Here is a 10,359-nt window from a genome sequence, read left to right as displayed (position 1 = left end):
GAACCTGGAACCTCCAGACTCTGAGTCAGTCCACTATCTCTTTAGGCTACAGAGCCAGACATGTAGCAGAGCCTCAGAGGGGCTTTTCCTTCTTTATCTGGACTCAAATCTTGAAAATTTAGAGACATCGGTTAGATTTGAAAGGTCAACTCCTGTCCAGGTCTCCTGAAGTCTAGATTTGGACTCAGACTTTTAAAATAGATGAACCCATGGTAAGATTTGAACCTGTGAACTCCTGATTCAAAGTCAGTTGACTTTTCCACTAATCCACTGAGACACACACCTGTTCATGTTTCTCAGAGGATCTGATCTCTGCTTTTGGGGGCTGGACTTAAAAATGCAGCAAGAATCAAACCCACAACCTTCAAACTCGATGCCAGTCCTCTTTACTCCTGAGTCAGCGATTTACACCAGCAGCTTCAAAAGTCCCCTGAAGATTTGAACCCACAACCTCATGATTTCAGGGGAGTTACCTGTCCAACTGAGCTAACACACAGGCTAAAGCTAACTTCACTTTCTCTGAGACTTCACATCTTAGTATAATATCTCTATGATCCACAATCTTTGCTGCTGGAGACCATTTTCCTACTTGAGTTGCACATCTCCATGAGTGATGATCTTTGCTGCTGTAGACCATTTTCATACTTGAGGAGATATAAATAGATATAAAAGCATTGACGAAAATGATGAAACAAACTCGTACACATCTTGAGCTCTCTATTTGCTCCTCTGGTCGATCTTCATCACCAATGATTGGAACATTCAGTTAATGCTTTTAGCCACTCGGTCATTTTTCTCCTGTGGAGTGAAAGTGCACACGAGGGAGAGGGAGTGAGTGCAAGCATGCAGGAGAGAGAGATAGAGAAACAGTGGCTGAGCCAAAGCAGAGCAGAAAGAGGAGCTGTGAAAATGACAACACAGTGATTTGTTCATAATTTGGAGCTGCATTCAAAATTTTCAGGTTTCATGCCTCCTTCCCATTAGTTTTACTGCCAAAATAATGGCAAGCTCTGGAAATTAATGACGGGTATCACCCTCTGTTTCTGTGAAAGTGTGAGTGTTGCAAAGCTCACATAACCCATGGGTGCAGCGCGCCTTGTTGCTGGCACTCTATGGTTGCTACGTATCCGCTTTCATGCAACACCTTGATATGCACTGGCTGTGAGGGCCCGTTATCACTGCTTGCAGCTTTAATTATTATTTATTTTTTAAATTTAATTGTTATTATTATTAATTGTATAATAATAATAATAATAATAATAATAATAATAATAATAACAGTTATAATAATAATAATAATAAAATATTATTATTATTATTATTTAAAATATTATTATTTATAGTATTATTAATAATATTTTTATGATAATAATAATAGCTCCGTGCTAGCTTCTAAAATATCTTATTTGTTAAAACCTTCCAAAAGTAAACAACCTCAACTAAGAAAGATAAAGAAAATTTAATTTAATCTAAAACATTAAAAACCCCATTTAACTTTGCATTTGTGAAAAATAAAATAACAGAATATTACTGATTAGATTCTATGTATAGCATCTGTCTGGTTGAAAAGAGTGTATGCTAAACTCTAAAAATCAAATCTGAACCAACATGTCTTAGTTAAATAACTGAAATAGTAAAGTGGAATCAAAAAGGAAAAGATGAATGTAAGGCACAAATTACAGTATTTGAAATAATAATAATAATAATAATAATAATAATAATAATAATAATAATAAAATATTATTATTATGATATTATTAAACTAACTTATTATTGTTATGAAATTAATGTTATTGTTATTTTTAATAATAATAATGATGAAATTAATAATTTTAATAATAACACTTCATCTGTTTTGATATAACTCAAATTTGTATACACCGTTGGGTTCTTCAATTGTGAGTTGTTCTGTTTAAGCGCAAAGTTGACTCTGTGCTGCCCTCCTGTGGCCAAAACCAAGAACTGCAACCACACAAGGTAGTTCAAAAACTTAAAGTAGTAAAGTAGTAAAGTGGAATTCAAAAGGCAAAAGATCAGCGTTAGGCATACATGATAATATTTATAATAATAATGAAAATAATAATAATAATAACAATCATAATAATTATATTTCTTATATTGCTTTATTATTATTATTATTATTATTATTATTATTATTATTATTATTATCATTATTATTATTATTATTATTATTATTATTAAACTCAAACAATAATAATAATAATTATTATAATAAGGGTTTCTTGAAAGGTGCTATATAAATTCAAGATATTATTATTATTATTATTATTATGAAATCAATAATAATAATAATACTTTTATTATTAGTATTATTATTAAATTAATGTTATTAATAATAATAATAATAAAAAATAATATAATAAAACAATTAATAATATTGTTAATAATAATTTTAAAAAGTAAAAATAACAATAATCATTTTATTATTATCATGAATCATTATTTTGAATCATTATTATGTTTTTGTTGATTTTTTGGTCATTTTAATCAAAGTACATAAGTCAAAATCCTGAGTAAGAAAAATGTAATAATAATAATAATAATAATAATAATGATTATTATTATTATAGATTATTATTATTATTATTATTATTATTTACCTATAAAAAATAATATAAAAATAATTATTATTATTATTGTTTTATTTTTTTATCATTATTATTATTTTTTAATTATTATTATAGATATTATAATTTCCTCCTTGCGTTCATCTTTTCCTTTTGATACCACTTCACTATACCACTTCTAAGTTATTGAACTACCTCTTGTGTAAAATCTCAACAGAAGTATTATCTGTTTTAAGGTTTATATCACGCTGCCATCACAGATTTATGTGGTTGCAGTTCCTGGCTTTGGCCACAGGAGGGCAGCACAGAGTCAAAATTATGTTTAAACAGAACAACTCCCAATTGAAGAACCCAATGGTGTAGAAACATTTTAGTTTGATCAAAACAGAAGAAATGTTTGTTCAGTTATGATTGTTAGAACTTAGCATACACTCTTTTCAACCAAACAGATGCTATACATAGAGTCTAATCAGTAATATCTTTTTTTTTTCTTTTTTTTCTTTCAAAATGCAAAGTTGAAGGTTTTTTATTTTATTTTATTTTGGATTTAATTTAATTTTCTTCATTTTTCTTAGTTGAGGTTGTTTAATTTTTGAAGGTTTTAACAAATAAAGATATTTCAGAAGCTAGCATGGAGCTTCTAAACTCAACATGTACTTATCATTATAAATTTCTCTCTCAGAATGTTGACTTATTTACTTATTATTTTGAATTAAATAAAAAAAAACCCATCAACAAAAACATGATAATGATTAATAACATAACCTAAAATGATGTGGCAGTGACAATTTTTCATTCGCCATGTAACAGGAAGTACAATTATCCACTGCTTACAAAACTTGTAAAGCCATGAAACTTGGCAGAAAAACACCCAGTAGCAAAACAAGATGATTGATAGGATGATTGTCGGTGGGCGTGGCTTTTTGGCTCAGTAACGCCCCCTACAGTAATTTGAAAATTTAGCCCCTGCAGCAGGATTATCCGAGGATTTTGAAGATTCTTGAGCTTATACATCATTTTAAGTTCTACAAAAAAGCCTTTCAGACCCATGCCGTAAAACAAACAGGAAGTCTGCCATTTTTATTTTTGTGGTCAAAAAGCAGCATATTTAGCATGATTATCACTATCACTCCATTTTTACAAAAAAAAACTATCTTTGAGAACAGAATTCCTTATTTTTATTATTTTTAAAATTGTTATAATAATAGTAACAAAAACAACAACAACAACAACAATAATAATAATAAATTTTTATTATTATATATTATCATTAGTATTATTAATTTTACTATTTTTATAGTTGTTGTTTTTTGTTAAATAATAATAATTATTTTATTATTAACTTATTATTATTATTGTTATTATTAATTTTACTATTGTTATCATTGTTATTTTTTTGTTGAATAATAATAATAATTACGAGTAGTAATAATTTTATAATACTTACAATAATAACAATTATTATTATTATTATTTTATTGTTATGAATGTTATCATTTATGCCTAATGTTCATCTTTTCCTGTTTGATTCCACTTTACTACTTAAGTTACTTAACTACCTCTTGTGTAAAATCTCAACAGAAGTATTACCTGTTGTAAGGTTTATTTTCCGCTGCCATCACAGATTTATGTGGTTGCAGTTCCTGGCTTTGGCCACCGGAGGGAAGCACAGAGTCAAAATTATGTTCAAACAGAACAACTCCCAATTGAAGAACCCAATGGTGTAGAAAAATTTTGTTTTGATCAAAACAGAATTTTATTTTAGATCTAATTTAAAGTTCTTGATTTTTCTTGGTTGAGGTTGTTTAATTTTCCAAGGTTTTAACAAATAAAGATATTTTAGAAGCTAGCATGGAGCTTCTACTCTCAAAATGTACTGATCATTATAAATTTCTCTCTCAGGATTTTGACTTAATTACTTATTATTTTGGTTAAAATTAAAAAAACTATCAACAAAAACATTTTAATGACACATTACTATGATTCATGATAATAATAATAAAAATAATTATTGTTATTATTATTATTATTTAAATAATAATATAATAATAATAATAATAATTACAATTATTGTTATTATTAATAATAATAATAATAATAATACAATTAAAAATTTTATTTTTCATAATTAAAAAAACAACAATAACCATTGTTATCATTATCATGAATCATTATTTTGAATCATTAGTATGTTTTTGTTGGTAGTTTTTTGTTTTCATTTTAATAAAATTAATAATTACAAAAGTCAAAATCCTGAGAGAGACATTATTAATAAAATTAATTATTATTATTATTATTATTATTATTATTATTATTATTATTATTATTATCATTAATAATGTTATTAACTTCATAAAAAATAACATTTATTATTATTATTATTATAAATAATATAGATAATATAATTTATGCCTAACGTTTATCTTTTCCTTTTTGAATTCCACTTTACTACTTAAGTTCTTGAACTACCTCTTGTGTAAAATCTCAACAGAAGTATTATCCGTTGTAAGGTTTATTTTCCGCTGCCATCACAGATTTATGTGGTTGCAGTTCCTGGCTTTGGCCACCGGAGGGAAGCACAGAGTCAAAATTATGTTCAAACAGAACAACTCCCAATTGAAGAACCCAATGGTGTAGAAAAATTTTGTTTTGATCAAAACAGAATTTTATTTTAGATCTAATTTAAAGTTCTTGATTTTTCTTTGTTGAGGTTGTTTAATTTGCCAAGGTTTTAACAAATGAAGATATTTTAGAAGCTAGCATGGAGCTTCTAATCTCAAAATGTACTGATCATTATAAATTTCTTTCTCAGGATTCTGACTTATTTAGTGATTATTTTGATTAAAATGAAAAAAAAAAAAAAACTATCAACAAAAACATTTTAATGACACATTACTATGATTCATGATAATAATAATAAAAATAATTATTGTTATTATTATTATTATTTAAATAATAATATAATAATAATAATAATCATTACAATTATTATTATTGTTATTATTAATAATAATAATAATAATAATACAATTAAAAATTTTATTTTTCATAATTAAAAAAACAACAATAACCATTGTTATCATTATCATGAATCATTATTTTGAATCATTAGTATGTTTTTGTTGGTAGTTTTTTGTTTTCATTTTAATAAAATTAATAATTACAAAAGTCAAAATCCTGAGAGAGACATTATTAATAAAATTAATTATTATTATTATTATTATTATTATTATTATTATTATTATTATTATTATCATTAATAATGTTATTAACTTCATAAAAAATAACATTTATTATTATTATTATTATAAATAATATAGATAATATAATTTATGCCTAACGTTTATCTTTTCCTTTTTGAATTCCACTTTACTACTTAAGTTATTGAACTACCTCTTGTGTAAAATCTCAACAGAAGTATTATCTGTTTTAAGGTTTATATTACACTGCCATCACAGATTTGTGTGGTTGCAGTTCCTGGCTTTGGCCACAGGAGGGCAGCAGAGAGTCAAACTTATGCTTAAACAGAACAACTCACAATTGAAGAACCCAATGGTGTAGAAACATTTTAGTTAGATCAAAACAGAAGAAATGTTGGTTCAGATTTGATTTTTAGAACTAAGCATACACTCTTTTCAACCAAACAGATGCTATACATAGAGTCTAATCAGTAATATTCTGGCTTTTCTTTCCACAAATGCAAAGTTGAAGAGGCTTTTTTAAATTTTATTTTAGATCTAATTTAATGTTGAGGTTGTTTAATTTGCCAAGGCTTTAAGAAATGAAGATATTTTAGAAGCTAGCATGGAGCTTCTAATCTCAAAATGTACTGATCATTATAAATTTCTCTCTCAGGATTTTGACTTATTTATTTTGATTAAAATGAAAAAAAAAAACTATCAACAAAAACATTTTAATGACACATAATAATGATTCATGATAATAATAATAGAAATAATTATTGTTATTATTATTATTATTATTTAAATAATAATAATAATAATAATAATAATAATTATGATGATGATAATAATAATAATAATAATAATAAAAATGATTATTGTTGTTATTATTATTATTATTATTATTATTATTGCTTTTATTATTATTGTTGTTATTTTTAGTTGAATAAAAATCCTTAATAATAATAATAATAATAATAATAATAATAATAATTTTATTTTTCATAATTTAAAAAAACAACAATAATCATTGTTATTATTATCATGAATCATTATTTTGAATCATTAGTATGTTTTTGTTGGTAGTTTTTTGTTTTCATTTTAATAAAATTAATAAGTACAAAAGTCAAAATCCTGAAAGAGACATTATTAATAATATTAATTAATATTATTATTATTATTAATATTATTATTAACTTCATAAAAAAATAACATTTATTATTATTATTATAGATAATATAGATATTATAATTTATGCCTAACGTTCATCTTTTCCTTTTTGAATTCCACTTTACTACTGAAGTTATTGAACTACCTCTTGTGTAAAATCTCAACAGAAGTATTATCTGTTTTAAGGTTTATATTCCGCTGCCATCACAGATTTGTGTGGTTGCAGTTCCTGGCTTTGGCCACAGGAGGGCAGCAGAGAGTCAAACTTATGCTTAAACAGAACAACTCACAATTGAAGAGCCCAATGGTGTAGAAACATTTTAGTTACATCAAAACAGAAGAAATGTTGATTCAGATTTGATTTTTAGAAGTAAACATACATTCTTTTCAACCAAACAGATGCTATACATAGAGTCTAATCAGTAATATTTTGGTTTTTCTTTCCACAAATGCAAAGTTGAAGGGGCTTTTTAAAATTTTATTTTAGATTTAATTAAATTTCTTTATTTTTCTTAGTTGAGGTTGTTTAATTTTTGAAGGTTTTAACAGGTTAAGATATTTTAGAAGCTAGCATGGAGCTTCTAATCTCAAAATGTACTTATCATTATAAATTTCTCTCTCAGGATTTTGACTTATTTACTTATTATTTTGATTAAAATGGAAAAAAAAAACTATCCACAAAAACATTTTAATGACACATAATAATGATTCATGATAATAATAATAAAAATGATTATTGTTATTATTATTATTATTTAAAAAAAAAAAAAAAATAATAATAATAAATGATTATTGTTATTATTATTATTATTTAAATAATAATAATAATAATAATAATAATAATAATTAAAATGATTATTGTTATTATAATTATTATTATTATCATTACTATTATCATTATTGTTGTTGTTTTTAGTTGAATAAAAATACTTAATAATAATAATAATAATAATAATAATAATACAATTAATAATTTTATTTTTCATAATTTAAAAAAAATAACAAAAATAATTGTTATTATTATAATGAATCATTATTTTGAAGCATTAGTATGTTTTTGTTGGTAGTTTTTTGTTTTCATTTTAATAAAATTAATAATTACAAAAGTCAAAATCATGAGAGAGACATTATTAATATTATTATTATATTATCATTAATATTATTATTAACTTCATAAAAAAATTAACATTTATCATCATTATTATTATTATTATATAGACATGATAATTTATGCCTAACGTTCATCTTTTCCTGTTTGATTCCACTTTACTACTTTAGTCATTTAACTACCTCTTGTGTAAAATCTTAACAGAAGTATTATCTGTTTTGAGGTTTATATTACGCTGCCATCACAGATTTATGTGGTTGCAGTTCCTGGCTTAGGCCACAGGAGGGCAGCACAGAGTCAAAATTATGTTCAAACAGAACAACTCCCAATTGAAGAGCCCAATGGTGTAGAAACATTTTATTTTGATCAAAACAGAAGAAATGTTGATTCAGATTTTATTTTTAGAAGTAAACATACACTCTTTTCAACCAAACAGATGCTATACATAGAGTCTAATCAGTAATATTGTTTTTTCCACAAATGCAAAGTTAATGTTTTTTTATAATTATTATTTTGGATTAAATTTAATTTTCTTAGTGTTTCTTAGTTGAGGTTGTTTTGACAGGATGTAAGATCAGTCTGTCACAAGGTAGATATACATGGAGGCATAACAGGGATTTGAAAAGTCTAGCAGCAGGAAATGAAAACAGAAGGCAACAGGTGAATGCAGGAAGTAATCAGGGAACGAGGACGGTTCAGTTTGTCAGAGAGGGACAGAAGGTTAAAGGAGGTAGGTTTTTAGGTAGGCACCAGGCCAGTTAAAGGATGCTATGCACTGGGAGATGCAGGTAGATTTAGGAGGGAAAGTTATTGTGCCACAGGAGATAGTTTGCACCAATCATAGGCCTGATATAGTGCTGTGGTCTGCCAGTCAGCGTGTAGTTTATTTTATAGAGCTGACGGTTCCGTGGGAGGATTCTGTGGAGGAAGCCTATAAAAGGAAGAAGCTGAGATATGCAGATTTAGGAGCAGAAGCTGAACAGCGAGGATGGAAAGTTAGGACTCGTCCAGTAGAAGTGGGATGTAGAGGGTTTGTAGCAAGGTCAGCGGTTCCATTACTTTGAGAGCTGGGAGTGCAGTTAAGGAAATTTCAGATGAAGCAGCTCAGGCCAGTCAGTGGATTTGGATGAGGAGGAGTAATGCCAGCTGGGGCAAACATGAAGGTTGACAAAACCCTGTAACTTCTCTATCCGTTAGTTTTGTTTAATCCTCTCTCTACTCTGTCTTCCCTCATGAAAATAAGGGAGTGGGGGGGTAGAGTGCCACGGCAGGCCAGGGGTGTGTGTTAACCCATGACAGGGTACCACATCCTTAACTCTGCCTCCCACACCCTATTGCAAAGCTTGCTCTCTCTCTCTCTCTCTCTCTCTCTGTCTGTCTCACTCTCCCTAATCTGTCTCATTTTCCCCTCTTTTTTCCTCTTAGTTATTGGTAATAACTGTTGCACTGTAATCATGAGTAGTGTTAAGGAAGGTAGTATCAGCATCATCACTACCTGGAGCTTGCATGTACAGAGCCTGGGTCTGTTGAAGGTGGCATGCTGTTGAGGCTGTGTGGGCCATGTGGTAAGATAGGTAAGATGATGTCTGCGTGTTGACATGGTGGGTGGTGGGAGCCGGCATGGAGGGGGGTGGCTCTGGGATGCTGAAAATCACTGTTCAGCCCTCTGGAGGCGTCGTGGGACTAACTGGGCGAAACACTGACAAAGGAGGGTTCCCACTTGACAACTCCTGCGAAGTGCAGGTTTCTTACTACCAATCAGTCTGCACGGTTGACTTGTGGAGGCAAATAGTAATGGATTAGGGATTTCTTCACTGAGCGCTGATCCTCTTTATAGGGCATAAGTATCTTGTGTTTCTTTCAAATCATTATAAATTTCTCTCTCAGGGTTTTGTCTTTTTTAGTTATTATTTTGATTAAAATGAAAAAAAAAAAACTATCAACAAAAACATTACAATGATTCATAATAATGAAAATTATTATTGTTATTTTTTAAATTATTATTATTATTATTATTGAAATTATTATTTTTATTATTATAAATAATAATTATAACAATAACATTAATTTATAATAATAATAATAATAACAATAATAATAATAATAATATATAAAAAGTCTTATATTGTTATTATCGTTATTACTGTTGTTTTTTAAAGTTTAATAATAATAATAATAATAATAATAATAATTATTATTATTATTAATTTCATTATTATTATTATTATTAGTAGTAGTAGTAGTAGTATTATTATTATTAACATTATTATTATAAATATTATAATTTATGCCTAACATTCATCTTTCCCTT

This window comes from Cheilinus undulatus, linkage group 11, assembly GCF_018320785.1.
Source record: "Cheilinus undulatus linkage group 11, ASM1832078v1, whole genome shotgun sequence".
NCBI classification, from domain to species: Eukaryota; Metazoa; Chordata; class Actinopteri; order Labriformes; family Labridae; genus Cheilinus; species Cheilinus undulatus.
The sequence above is the reverse complement of the archived record's forward strand: the minus strand, read 5'-3'. Positions refer to the sequence as shown.